Below are 13,669 nucleotides of genomic sequence, written 5' to 3'. Positions count from 1 at the left end.
AAGCTGAGGCGGTTCCCCGCTGCTTCTGCTTTTCCCGGGCCCCCGTCTGGGGGAGACGCTCCCTGCAGCCCAGCCCGCAGCATTTTACCACAGAGCAGTGGCCATCTGGGCCGCTGGCTAGCTCTTAATTTGGGTGACTCGATTCTGCCTCCCTCAGGTCCCCCCGGAGCTGGGCCACAGCAGCTCTCCGCCTTCAGGGCTCGTTGGTAAACCTGCCTGGCCAGCTGCAAGCCGGTAAATAGCTTTTGTGCCAAATACCCAAGCACGTAACCCGGGATATATACTACAGCACAGTCTGCTGTATATCGGAGGGTGTTTGTCTCCATCGATTTGTCCGTCTGTCCAAGAACCCCTCCTCAAGGTAAAGTCAGGGTTTGGGTGTGTCAGGAAAACGGGATGAACCTGGAAGGGGGTTACTTCTCATCCGCTCTATATTTGAGAGAGTGTGTGCGTCTGTCTGCGTGTCCCTCCGTCCGTGAGTCAATTTGTTCAAGAACCCCTCCTAAACAGTAAGAGCTAGGACCACCAAATTTGGTAGGAAGCGTCCTCTTCTCGTAACGTGAAGCAAGGGTCAGGGTTTGGTTACGCCAGGACAATGGGATGTGTGTGGAATGGGATTGGTTGCACCAGGACAATGGGATGTGTGTGGAATGGGATTGGTGGCGCCAGGACAATGGGATGTGTGTGGAATGGGGTTGGTTACGCCAGGACAATGGGATGTGTGTGGAATGGGATTGGTGGCGCCAGGACAATGGGATGTGTGTGGAATGGGATTGGTGGCGCCAGGACAATGGGATGTGTGTGGAATGGGATTGGTGGCGCCAGGACAATGGGATGTGTGTGGAATGGGATTGGTTGCACCAGGACAATGGGATGTGTGTGGAATGGGATTGGTTGCACCAGGACAATGGGATGTGTGTGGAATGGGATTGGTGGCGCCAGGACAATGGGATGTGTGTGGAATGGGATTGGTGGCGCCAGGACAATGGGATGTGTGTGGAATGGGATTGGTGGCGCCAGGACAATGGGATGTGTGTGGAATGGGATTGGTGGCGCCAGGACAATGGGATGTGTGTGGAATGGGATTGGTTGCACCAGGACAATGGGATGTGTGTGGAATGGGATTGGTGGCGCCAGGACAATGGGATGTGTGGGGAATGGGATTGGTGGCGCCAGGACAATGGGATGTGTGTGGAATGGGATTGGTGGCGCCAGGACAATGGGATGTGTGTGGAATGGGATTGGTGGCGCCAGGACAATGGGATGTGTGTGGAATGGGGTTGGTTATGCCAGGACAATGGGATGTGTATGGAATGGGATTGGTGGCGCCAGGACAATGGGATGTGTGTGGAATGGGATTGGTGGCACCAGGACAATGGGATGTGTGTGGAATGGGATTGGTGGCGCCAGGACAATGGGATGTGTGTGGAATGGGATTGGTGGCGCCAGGACAATGGGATGTGTGTGGAATGGGATTGGTGGCGCCAGGACAATGGGATGTGTGTGGAATGGGATTGGTGGCGCCAGGACAATGGGATGTGTGTGGAATGGGATTGGTGGCGCCAGGACAATGGGATGTGTGTGGAATGGGATTGGTTGCGCCAGGACAATGGGATGTGTGTGGAATGGGATTGGTGGCGCCAGGACAATGGGATGTGTGTGGAATGGGATTGGTGGCGCCAGGACAATGGGATGTGTGTGGAATGGGGTTGGTTATGCCAGGACAATGGGATGTGTGTGGAATGGGATTGGTGGCGCCAGGACAATGGGATGTGTGTGGAATGGGATTGGTGGCGCCAGGACAATGGGATGTGTGTGGAATGGGATTGGTGGCGCCAGGACAATGGGATGTGTGTGGAATGGGGTTGGTTATGCCAGGACAATGGGATGTGTGGGGAATGGGATTGGTGGCGCCAGGACAATGGGATGTGTGGGGAATGGGATTGGTGGCGCCAGGACAATGGGATGTGTGTGGAATGGGATTGGTGGCGCCAGGACAATGGGATGTGTGTGGAATGGGATTGGTGGCGCCAGGACAATGGGATGTGTGTGGAATGGGATTGGTGGCGCCAGGACAATGGGATGTGTGGGGAATGGGATTGGTGGCGCCAGGACAATGGGATGTGTGGGGAATGGGATTGGTGGCGCCAGGACAATGGGATGTGTGTGGAATGGGATTGGTGGCGCCAGGACAATGGGATGTGTGTGGAATGGGGTTGGTTATGCCAGGACAATGGGATGTGTATGGAATGGGATTGGTGGCGCCAGGACAATGGGATGTGTGTGGAATGGGATTGGTTGCACCAGGACAATGGGATGTGTGTGGAATGGGATTGGTGGCGCCAGGACAATGGGATGTGTGGGGAATGGGATTGGTGGCGCCAGGACAATGGGATGTGTGTGGAATGGGATTGGTGGCGCCAGGACAATGGGATGTGTGGGGAATGGGCTTGTGTCTCAACAAAGGGAAGTGAGGGGTCTGAAATCAGGGACAGTTGTACTCCGGAGTGACCACAGGGGGCAGCAAGCATGGAGGACAGTTATACTTCAGACTGATCACAGGGGGGCAGCGCGCCCTGCCAATCCCAGAGAGCCATTGGAGCAGCTGCCAACTAGGCAGCACAGTTCCCAGTGCTTTGGCCCGGCTCCCTGTGGATGGGAAACCTGGTGTTCAAATTGGAGCTCCTTCCTGGTTCTCCCACTGCCCGTTTCACACACCTAGATGCTCCCGGGGGTATCCTGCCTGCAGGGTTTTGACAGCCTGTTAAGGGGCCCACGTAGGAAACCGGGTGAAGTTTCTAAAGTTCTTTTGGGATCCTTCTCAAGGGAAAGTGCTACCCACTGGTCAAATCCTGGGCCAACCACGCTTGTCAGGATCGCTTCCCGTTCCAACCAGCCCTGGTCTTTCTCTGCGCTCATTGCAAACGTTCTGCGGTAGGGATTCTTTCTCCCATGAGCGGGAAGGACTGCTTTTCGTGCCGACACCCACATCGCACGGAAGCCGGAGCGCGTGCTGATCGCTCTTCGCGAGTTTCCCATTTTCAAAGTTGGCACCCTCCGATCCGCAACCTAGACGGGGTACCATGTGACGTACGCGACCCGTCGCACATCAGGAATAACGATGCCGTTGACGTTCACAGACATTCCCTAGCACAAGCACTGGGCGCGAAGAAAGACATTTGCATGATGAGGGCCCGTTTGGCAATCAAATCCAAGGCTACATGTACCTCACAGCTTCTTCACAACAAATAATTCAACCAGTCCTAGTAACTGTCACAAGCTAATTCTACTAGCCAGATATACAGAGAAGCATTGGCATTAGAGCTCATCCGCAAATTCAATTTGCATGCTAATGGACTCAGTCGTGATGAAGGCTGGTTGGAGCTCTATCTACTTAACTTTCAATAGAGGTGCAAACTAGGAAGCCTAGTTCGAACTACCTAGTTCGTGCCATGTGTAGCCGCGCTGCACGGGGTTCGAACGAGCGGGGATTTAAAAATGGCGGCACCCCGCTTATGCAAATGAAGCCCGGGAAATTCAAATCCCGGGCTTCATTTGCAAGTGCGGTATGCCTACATTACCCTCCTAATTCAAATTAGGAGGGTAGTGTAGACATACCCTGATTCCCTTAACCCCCCTATTTTCTATACCCTCTGCTCCTTGTCTCCCACCCCACTTCTTTTTTTTCTCCCTCCCCTTCTCTCCTATTTATTTTGGGTCTGCACATCCTAAACTCAGAACTCTGGTCATCTGAAGAAGTGGGCAGTGCCCCCGAAAGCTCATGATACCAGCTACATGTTTTGTTAGTCTAGAAAGTGCTATCAGACCAATTGTTGTTTTTTTCTGTACAGACTAACTCGGCTACCCCCTGAAGCTTCTGAATAGCAGAGGTGAGACAGGTTCACGGTCAAGGCCCAGGTCTGGGAGTCTGGAGATCTGGCTCTGTTCCTGACTCTACCACAGTGTGTGATCTCTCTGGGCCTCAGTTTGACCTCCTCTAAAATGGGGGTAAAAACTCTTGCCTCCCACAGAGGAGGTGAGAGTTCCTTGGTGCTTGGGTATCGGTAGAGGCAAGATGCTCCAGAAGTACAAATCATTACACTGTATCTCAAATAATTCGGCATTTGCTGGAAACAAGGGCTCATCACCACATACGTGCCATGTGCTTGCACGATGACCTTACCGCTAAGCATAGAAAGTCTGAGTCTGATTCAAACCGTAGCATGATTGCTCAAACTTTCCAGCACCTGTTCTAAAAATAAGGAGCAAGGGAATTGTTTTCAGCTAGGGTGAGGAAACTGCTGTATCCACGCAAAACTCGGCTTCTAAATTTAGACCAGAACTCAGTGATTTTGATGCTGGGATTCCATTTGACTCAGGCAAAATTGATGCCAGGCTGGTACCTATCTTTTTTGTTTCATTTCCTGTAGCACTAGACGCTAAGGCAACCATTACTTGCAAAGAAGAATCTGTCTGGCTTGTGTAGTGGGCTATCGTTGTTTAGAAATGCAGCTGATGCGCCCTGTGTACATGTTTCCAGAGCCTTTAACGAGCAATTATGGCCATGCCTTTTCTACTTCGCCATGTCATATTTATCTACTGCCAAAATTATAGGCATTTTTACAGAAAAAAAGAGGGACTCCTACTCTGCACTTTGTAGGAAATCATTTTACTTGAAAAGACAAGGAGATCGTCGAGGGCAAATCAAGACACATATCAACTCTTTGCTAGCCTTGAATGTTTCCCTTTTCATCATGCCTACCAAAAAAACCCATCGAATCCTAGGTCTGGAAGGGTATGTCTACACTAGCCACCCTAGTTAGCAGTAGGGTGGTTAATATAGTCATACGGAGTTGCAAATGAAGCCCGGGATTTTAATTTCCCGGGCTTCATTTACATGATCCCGCCGGCGCCATTTTTAAATGCCGGCTAGTTCGGACTGCGTGCCGCACGGCTACACGCGGCACGAGCTAGCTAGTTCAGACTAGGCTTCCTAATCCGAACTAGCTGTACACCTCGTTCCACTAGCTGACATACCCGAAGAGACCTCAGGAGTCATCGAGTCCAGCCCCCTGCCCAAAGCAGGACCAACCTCAACTCAATCAACCCAGCCAGGGCTTTGTCAAGACGGGACTTAAACACGTCTAGGAAAGAAGATTCCACCCCCTCCCTAGGGAACCCATCCCAGCGCTTTCCCACCTACCTAGGGAAATAGTTTTTCCTCATCTCCAACCCAGACCTCCCCCACTGCAACTTGAGCCCATTGCTCCTTGTTCTGCCATCTGCCCCCACTGAGAACAGCCTCTCTCCATCCTCTTTGGAACCCCCCTTCAGGGAGCTGCAGGCTGCTCTCAAATCCCCCCTCACTCTTCTCTTCTGCAGACGAAACAAGCCCAAATCCCTCAGCCTCTCCTCATAGGTCATGTGCTCCAGCCTCCCACCCCCCATCATTTTGGTCACCCTCCACTGGACTCTCTCCAATGCATCCACATCTTTTCTGGAGTGGAGGACCCAGAACTGGATGCAATACTCCAGATGTGGCCTCACCAGAGCTGAATAAAGAGGAATAATCACTTCCCTAGATCTGCTGGCAATGCTCCTCCTAATGCAGCCTAATATGCCATTAGCCTTCTTGGCTACAAGGACACCCTGTTGACTCATATCCAGCTTCCCACCCACTGTAACCTCCAGGTCCTTTTCTGCTGAACTGCTACTTAGCCTCTTAGATAAAAATCTAAGAGGCCAGATTCTTATCTGGTACAAAAGAGCAGAGCTCCACTGACTTCAGTGCCTGTTTACAACAGACGAAAGTCTTATTTTGCAACACAATTCAGTTGGGTGTTGCTCTTCTCTGGACCCTCTCCACTTTCCCCACACCTTTCTTGAAACGGGTTGCCCAGAACTGGACTCTATACTCCAGCTGAGGCCTAATCAGCGCAGAGTAGAGTGGAAGAATGACTGTATGGCCTAGGCCTGGAGCAGACATGCCAGCTACGTCTAGACTGACATGATTTTCCGGAAATGCTTTTAACGGAAACATTTTCCATTAAAAGCATTTTCGGAACAGAGCATCTAGATTGGCACGGACGCTTTTCCACAAAAAAGTCCCAATCGCCATTTTCGCGATTGGGGCTTTTTTGCGGAAAACAAATCCGAGCTGTCTACACTGGCTCTTTTGCGCAAAAGGACTTTTGCCGGAACGGGAGCAGCATAGTATTTCCGCAAGAAGCACTGACAATCTTACATGCGATCATCAGTGCTTTTGCGGAAATTCAAGCGGCCAGTATAGACAGCTGGCAAGTTTTTCCGGAAAAGCGGCTGATTTTCCGGAAAAACTGGCCAGTCTAGACACAGCCGCCCAGTGTGACTCCAGAGAGTCCATATGATTTAGAGACCCCTGGCTCCAGCCCTTATGTCCCAAGACAATGGCTCCTCCCAGTTGTGCGGCAATTGAATTTATCTAGCAAGTCCAGCGTCTGGCGCACAAAGCCACAATTCATTTCTATCCCCAGCGCTGGTCCTGGCCGGCTGTGTCATTTTGGGCACAGTCACGTCTCTCTGTGCGCTCTTCTGCCATCTGCACAGTGGGGATAAGAGATCTTTGAGATCTGCAGGTGAAAGCTCTGAGCAAGAGCTTATTAGTATTAATTATTGTCTTAACCGTTAACACCTCTTACCGGGGACCAAGCGGATCATTCTCTTCCGAATCACTGGGAATCTCGACTCCAGTGGGTTTGGAATTGGCCCCTCATTAATTAGAGTGTTGAGTGAAAGAAACAAAGCCGCCCACAAGCACAAACCAACTATGTACGTCTTGCAAACCTCAGCAGTTAGCTGCTGGTTGGGCCTGATCCTGCGAGGTGCAGCGCAACTCCTGCAGTCACTCAAGCCCCAGGGTTATCGAGGGCACTTGGCAGCTAATAGGATCTGATCCATTACCAGCACAGGAAATGCAGATGAGGTGTCAAGATATCTGTTGTGCAAAGAATAAACCACCACAAGGAGGGCCAGCAAAGCGCTGAGGTCAGCCAGTTTCCTTCCTGGTCCGCCAGATTGTGGCTCCGCGCAACAAACGGAACCCCCCAAGTAGAACATTTCCCCCCGTTAGCTGTAACCGGTAAGCGGGAGCTGGGACAGCAGCAGGCAGGACCGCGGGGAAAGAGGGACTCAGCCAGGGCTGAGCGTGTTTGCCAGGGAACACAAAGCGCCTTTGCTCTCGAGGCGCGTTCCCGTCAGCCAGCAATTGGCTAATCCTAATCCTAAGTGCCCTGCCATCAAGGGCAACATGTCGCTGGGCCTGCCATCGGACCATGAGCTATCGCGCCGCTGGACCAGCTGGAAGCAGAACAGCTCAGCTGTGTGTCATAGGCCTTGTAGTGGCAAAAGGGGATTCTCCGTCTGCTCCATGGGGCAAGAAGGATTGAGGTTCTACCCTCGCCATTTGCATGAGATGGTCAGTGGCTGCAAAGGAGACCATTCTCTGCTTCTTGCGCCCATTTTTCCTTCTCTAGCACCTACACAATGGATCTGGTAGGCGTTTTGAAGGTTAGCCATTCGGCCGCCGCCACCAGCAGACAGGGAAAGGGCATTGTCCCTGCCTCACAGGGGCAGGGTCCAAAGCACAATGTAATCAGCGTGGTCTGTGATGGTTCCCCCCCATGTGTATGAAATTGACTTATGGATACAAATATGCATAGCTTGGGACAAAATGCCGCATGCCACCGATCGGTCTTAATGTCACGATGCGCTGGGTCTGGATTTCTTATTTTGGTGTGTTTCTCACTCTGGTGTGTAAAGATAGAGACACGGGTAGGGAATGGTTTATGGTTTGAAATGTGCAAATGGAAGCCACCAAGGGGGTTTCCCCCACTGTCTGGGTGGTTACCTGAAAACAGCCTCCTTTGTCCTTTTGGTCTTGGCCATGGTTGGGCTGAGGAATTCATGTGACTGCCCTCATGGGTAGGATCTGACCAGGTAATTTTCCAAGGCAGGGTGGAATGCAGAGAGGAAGAATTCCCATGCAAAAGGAAGGCTCTTTACGATGCAAAAATGCAAACGTTTCAGCCCTTGGTCTTTGGCTGGCAGGACACACCCAAGAGGATAACCAGAGACCCCCAGGGAAAAAAGATCTTCCCTGGCTTGGAGGTTTAGCTGAAATACGAACAGTTTTAGGGTAAGTTTGCAATAAGTTTTAGGGTGTTAGAACGAGCTCTGTGCTTTCTGTTATTTTAAATGTGTAACTCGCTTCGCTCTGCCTGTTTTTACTTGCAGCCACTTAAACCCTCCTGCTTGTAATTAGTAACATCGCTTTTCTTTACTGTCAAGCTCTGTGTAAATAATTGTTCCCTGGGAGAGCCATCCGGATACACACCCTCCTGTGATTGGCAAAGGGGGCGTGCCTGGGTGGTGTATTTGGGGTTCGGATCCCAGTTGGGGTTAGGATTCCTGGATGTTGGGCCCAAAATTGCATTCGCCTCAGAGATGAGGTCATTCAGTGTTTGTATTGCTCTTCAAGGAGGCGGGGGGTGATCTCATCTTTGTGCCTTGGTGGGGAAGACCAGGAGATCTGGCCCAGCAGGCCAGGGAGGTGAGAAGCCCCAAGGAGCAAGAAGTGGCTTTCTCAGCACTTCGGGAAGCAGCCCCAAGGAGTCTTCTATGACCGCTCCTCGTCACAGCATCTTCCATTGTTTTTTGTCTCCCTCTCTTGCAAAACCCAGCAGGAATAGGACCACCCCACACACCCTGCAAGCCAGCCTGGCCATGTGCAATGCCGTGCAGCAATTAGACCCTATGTCCAGAAAGCTATGGAGCAGCTACCGAGCAGCCGGTGCACACTGAGTCCTGGCTGCACCTTACCAAATACCACATCACATTTGCACCTAGCAGCTATGCAGTGCGACCCAGGAGCTGTATTTAATCAGTCCACGTGAGTGATAAACAAACGCCTACGTGGCTACTGCAGAAACTGCTAACCTTGCAAATAAAGCCCCACTAGCCAGGTATTATTCTAAAAGTGCTCTGATAACTATCACCCAGATGTAATTATTTTCCCTTCCAAAAATACCTGACATTTTCTGTAATGTCACAGCTCTTGAGCACATAACAGAAACTGCTCAGCCCCTACAAAACTCCTGGCAAACTTTCCTTATTAGGTAATAGCTCTCTAAGAGGAAATAATAGCCAGTCGGGGCAGGACCAAAATGTCTAAGTAGGCATGATTGTTGTTCGACCATTTTAATATACATTGTACAATTGTCGTTTCTAGGCTTGTGCATCCACCACACCTGAAGAAGTGGGCTGTGCCCACGAAAGCTCACGATACCATCTACATGGTTTGTTACTCTTTAAAGGGCGACCAAACTATTTGTTGTTTTTTAAGTTTATCCTGTACAGACTAACTCGGCTACCCTCTGAAGCTTTTCACCACACCACGGTGCATCACCAGCTTAAAACAATCAGCGGTGATAATGAATAATGACAATAATAATTAGCAACTCTGCATTTAAACCCAGAAAAAACTTAAAAATCAACGACTAGTCTTGCAGCACCTTAAAGACTAACAAAACATTTAAGCTCATGATACCATCTACATGTTTTGTTAGTCTTTAAGGTACTGCAAGACTATTTGTTCGTTTTTTTAAAGTTTTTCCAGTTACAAACTAACTCGGCTCCCCTTCTGAAGCTTTTAAACCCAGAGTCATTCTATTAAAGTCAAAGCACAACCTTCAGGTTTGAGTCCCAGTTTCACTGAGATCCAAATTTGCCTGGCCAACTCCTCCATTCTGAAACAGCAGCCACCAAAAATGGGGGGACCCATGATTTTTGCTACATTTGGATCACTACAAAATTGGCTAATCAGAAAGTTCTTTCTAAGCCACAACCGTGGCATCGTGGCTGGAATCCTTGGATAGCAGTAAGACTCTATACCTTGTTCTACACTAGAGCTTTATTTTGAAATAACCCCCTCTTAGGTCAAATTAATAAGCGCGGCGGCCACACTCCCAAGCCTGCTATTTTGAAATAAGGGGCCTCTAATTTCAAAATCTGTTCTCCTGCTTTTCTTGGGGAATAGCGCCAATTCCGAAATAGGTATTTCAAAATAGTGGTTGGGTGGACGCTCCAGTGATGCTATTTCGAAATAACAAAATAACGACTCCCAGAATATTTTGAACTAATAACTCCCCAGTGCTTCCTGGGGCTCTAAGTCGAGGTAGCATATCAACATTAATGGAGCCTGCCTTGGACTAATTTTGAGGCTTCCCTGTAGTGAGGACATGCTAAGTCGATTTAAGTCATTTCAAAGTAGTTTCCTAGTGTAGACATGTCCTATGATATTACAAGGATGGAGAAAGAAAGAAAGAAAGAAAGAAAGAAAGAAAGAAAGAAAGAAAGAAAGAAAGAAAGAAAGAAAGAAAGAAAGAAAGAAAGAAAGAAAGAAAGAAAGAAAGAAAGAAAGAAAGACTGCAGGGTTTTTTCGAAAAAAGTAGCCTTTTTTCGAAAAAACTTCACCTGCGTCTAGACTACAGCCACGTTCTTTCGAAATTAAATCGAAAGAACGCGGGTTTTCTTTCGACGGCGGTAGTCCTCATTTCATGAGGAAGAACACCTTTTTTTGAAAGTGCTCTTTCGAAAAAAGGCGTTCTTGAATGCAAACAGGGCTTTTTCGAAAGAGAGCATCCAGACTGCCTGGGTGCTCTCTTTCGAAAAGGCGCTTGTTTTTTCGAAAGTACTGCTTGCAGTCTAGATGCTCTTTTTCGAAAGAGGCTTTTTCGAAAGTATCTTGCAGTCTAGACGGAAAGAAAAAGAAAGAAAGAAAGAAAGAAAGAAAGAAAGAAAGAAAGAAAGAAAGAAAGAAAGAAAGAAAGAAAGAAAGAAAGAAAGAAAGAAAGAAAGAAAGAAAGAAAGAAAGAAAGAAAGAAAGAAAGAAAGAAGGTAGGTGGGAGGAAGGAAATATGATAGAACATTTCAGAAAATGAACTTTTTAAAAAAAAAAGGGGAGGACCATTTTTCACCCAGCTCAAACCTCCAAACAGAGGAATGGCTACAAGGACAATACCATACTGCGATTTTGTAAGAATGATGATGATGGTGGTGGATTATTTCCATCCTAGTCTGGGGACCCTGCCCACCCTTTGTAACCACACCACAAAGCCCTAGCATTAGGAGAGTAGCTGCCTGCCAGTCCCCTCCAGGAAGGAAAGGGTTAAACGTATGAGGTCTTCAAGGGACCAGATCCATCCTCCTAAAACTCCCAGAGAAGACTCCCCCAGAGTTGGATCAGGCCCCTGGCTCTCAGGGAAATTGCTCACAGTCCCGTAGTTGTGGGCGGGGCCTTCTGCCCTCATTTCCATCAGGCCCAGAGGGGCTAAAAATGTCACCGTTGTTTTTAGGGAGTATCATCATGGCGGGGGGACTCTTGGAGACACTTGCCTCACACACAAGGCGTTCTCAGTCTCAGCTGCAATTTGCAGGCCATGTGGTGGCTCTGCTCAGCAGGGGACCGCGACTGTCCTCAGCTCCCTCCCCACGGCACTTCCCCTCGCCCTGGCCAGGAAAAGGGAAGGGCCCGGAACCGGGGGGGGAGGGCTGGGCTCTCCTTGGGAGAGGGCAGCAGGGAGCTGGAGAGAAGCTCCGGGACTCGGGAGTGGTGCCCGGAGCCGCCTGGGAAGCACATGGTACTCATGGGGGAGCAGCGGCAGCGAGGCAGGGCTGAAGGGCCCCAGCGAGAGACAGAAACGGAGCCCGGCTTGGAAACCCACCAATGCTCATTGGCTTGACTAGCGACGACTGAAGCGGGCACCCCAAGCCCCAGGCTGAAGAGCCCTGACTGGACTTCCCCGGGGACCCCAATGGGAACGGGGATTGCTCCCTTTGAACTGTCGCTTTTCGGTCCTTCCCTCAGGCAGGTGTCTGAGGGCGAGTCCACACTAGACCAGGCAGGTCGGCTTAAGCTACGCAACTCCAGCTGGAATCGGCTTCCCTTAAGCCGAGCCCTGGCACCATCCACACTACGGGCGGCCGTTTGTCGGCTTCCCTTACTCCTCGCAGAAGGAGAGCCGCGGTCGCCGGCGGGAGCTGCCCTCAGCGTTCGATTCACAGGCCTGCTAAATCGAACTCCAGAAGCTCGACCTCTGGAACGTCCATCTTCCAGTAAGTATAGACATGCCCTGAGTGGTTATTGGGAGCTGTAGTAGTCAGGCGTCCGCGGCGTGGTGACCTGACAGGCCTCCTGCTCCATCGGTGGTGATCACCATTCGGCTGCGTGCGTGTGCCCCTCCGTGTGTTGTGCTGGCCTGCGCAAGTTGCCAACACAGCAGACTCCGAGAGAGCCCCAAAGACTGCAAATTAGCAAAAGATCGAAGGCGCCAGGCCAGGCGTATTGTCAAACGAAGGGCAGTCATCGTTGTCAGTAGACTCTACCAAAACTCTACGCATCAGTTCCCCCCAACGACGGACACGGCTCCTGCAGTGCCAGGCATGAGACACTGCCCCCTCGGCTGGACAAAGACAGCTCTTGGGGGGATGCTGGTACAAACGAGGTACACATCACTCCTGACATATCGGGGTGCCACCCTCTGACCTCACCTAGCTCCACCCGTTACCTCGTACGTGGGGGCTGGATCACTATCATGCAGTCAGTTTAGGCCCATGGTGTCCAACCAAACATCCATGGTGTGTAGCGAACTAGCCACACTCAACTGGCCAAATAGCCACATTGTTTAAGCCAACGAGTGTGGCTAGTGGCTAGCGTATTGGACACGGGTTTAGTGTCCCTGTCCTGAACCTAGGCTGGTATGTTCCTGTTATCTTGGGGGCAGGTTGATACCGAGATGTTTCTTTGTGAGTTGTTCTGTTACCACCCCTCTGGACCGTGTTTACGGCCTGTGCCTAGCACCTCTGAGGGGCTGAGTGGTTCTGTATTAAATGCATCCAGGTCCTGATGAAATGCATCCCAGGATACTCAAGGAGCTGATAGAGGAGGTATCTGAGCCTTTAGCTATGATCTTTGAAAAATCATGGCAGACAGGGGAGATTCCAGAAGACTGGAAAAGGGCAAATATTGTGCCCATCTATAAAAAGGGGAATAAGAACAACCCAGGAAACTACAGACCGGTCAGTTTAACGTCTGTCCCAGGGAAGATAATGGAGCAGGTAATTAAGGAAATCATATGCAAACACTTGGAAGGTAATAAAGTGATAGGGAATAGCCAGCATGGGTTTGTGAAGAACAAGTCATGCCAAACTAATCTGATAGCTTTCTTTGATAAGATAACGAGCCTTGTGGATAAGGGAGAAGCGGTGGATGTCATATACCTAGACTTTAGTAAGGCATTTGATACGGTCTCGCATGATATTCTTATTGATAAACTAGGCAAATATAACTTAGATAGGGCCACGATAAGGTGGGTGCATAATTGGCTGGATAACCGTAGTCAGAGAGTGGTTATTAACGGTTCTAAATCCTGCTGGAAAGGGATAACAAGTGGAGTTCCTCAAGGGTCTGTTTTGGGACCCATACTGTTCAATATCTTCATCAATGATGTAGATATTGGGATAGAGAGTACGCTTATTAAGTTTGCAGATGATACCAAACTGGGTGGGGTTGCGACTTCTTTGGAGGATAGGGACATAATTCAGAATGACCTTAGCAAGTTAGAGAAATGGTCGG

This window comes from Pelodiscus sinensis, chromosome 10 (genome assembly GCF_049634645.1).
Source record: "Pelodiscus sinensis isolate JC-2024 chromosome 10, ASM4963464v1, whole genome shotgun sequence".
In the NCBI taxonomy this organism is placed as follows: domain Eukaryota; kingdom Metazoa; phylum Chordata; order Testudines; family Trionychidae; genus Pelodiscus; species Pelodiscus sinensis.
Note: the sequence above shows the minus strand (reverse complement) of the source record.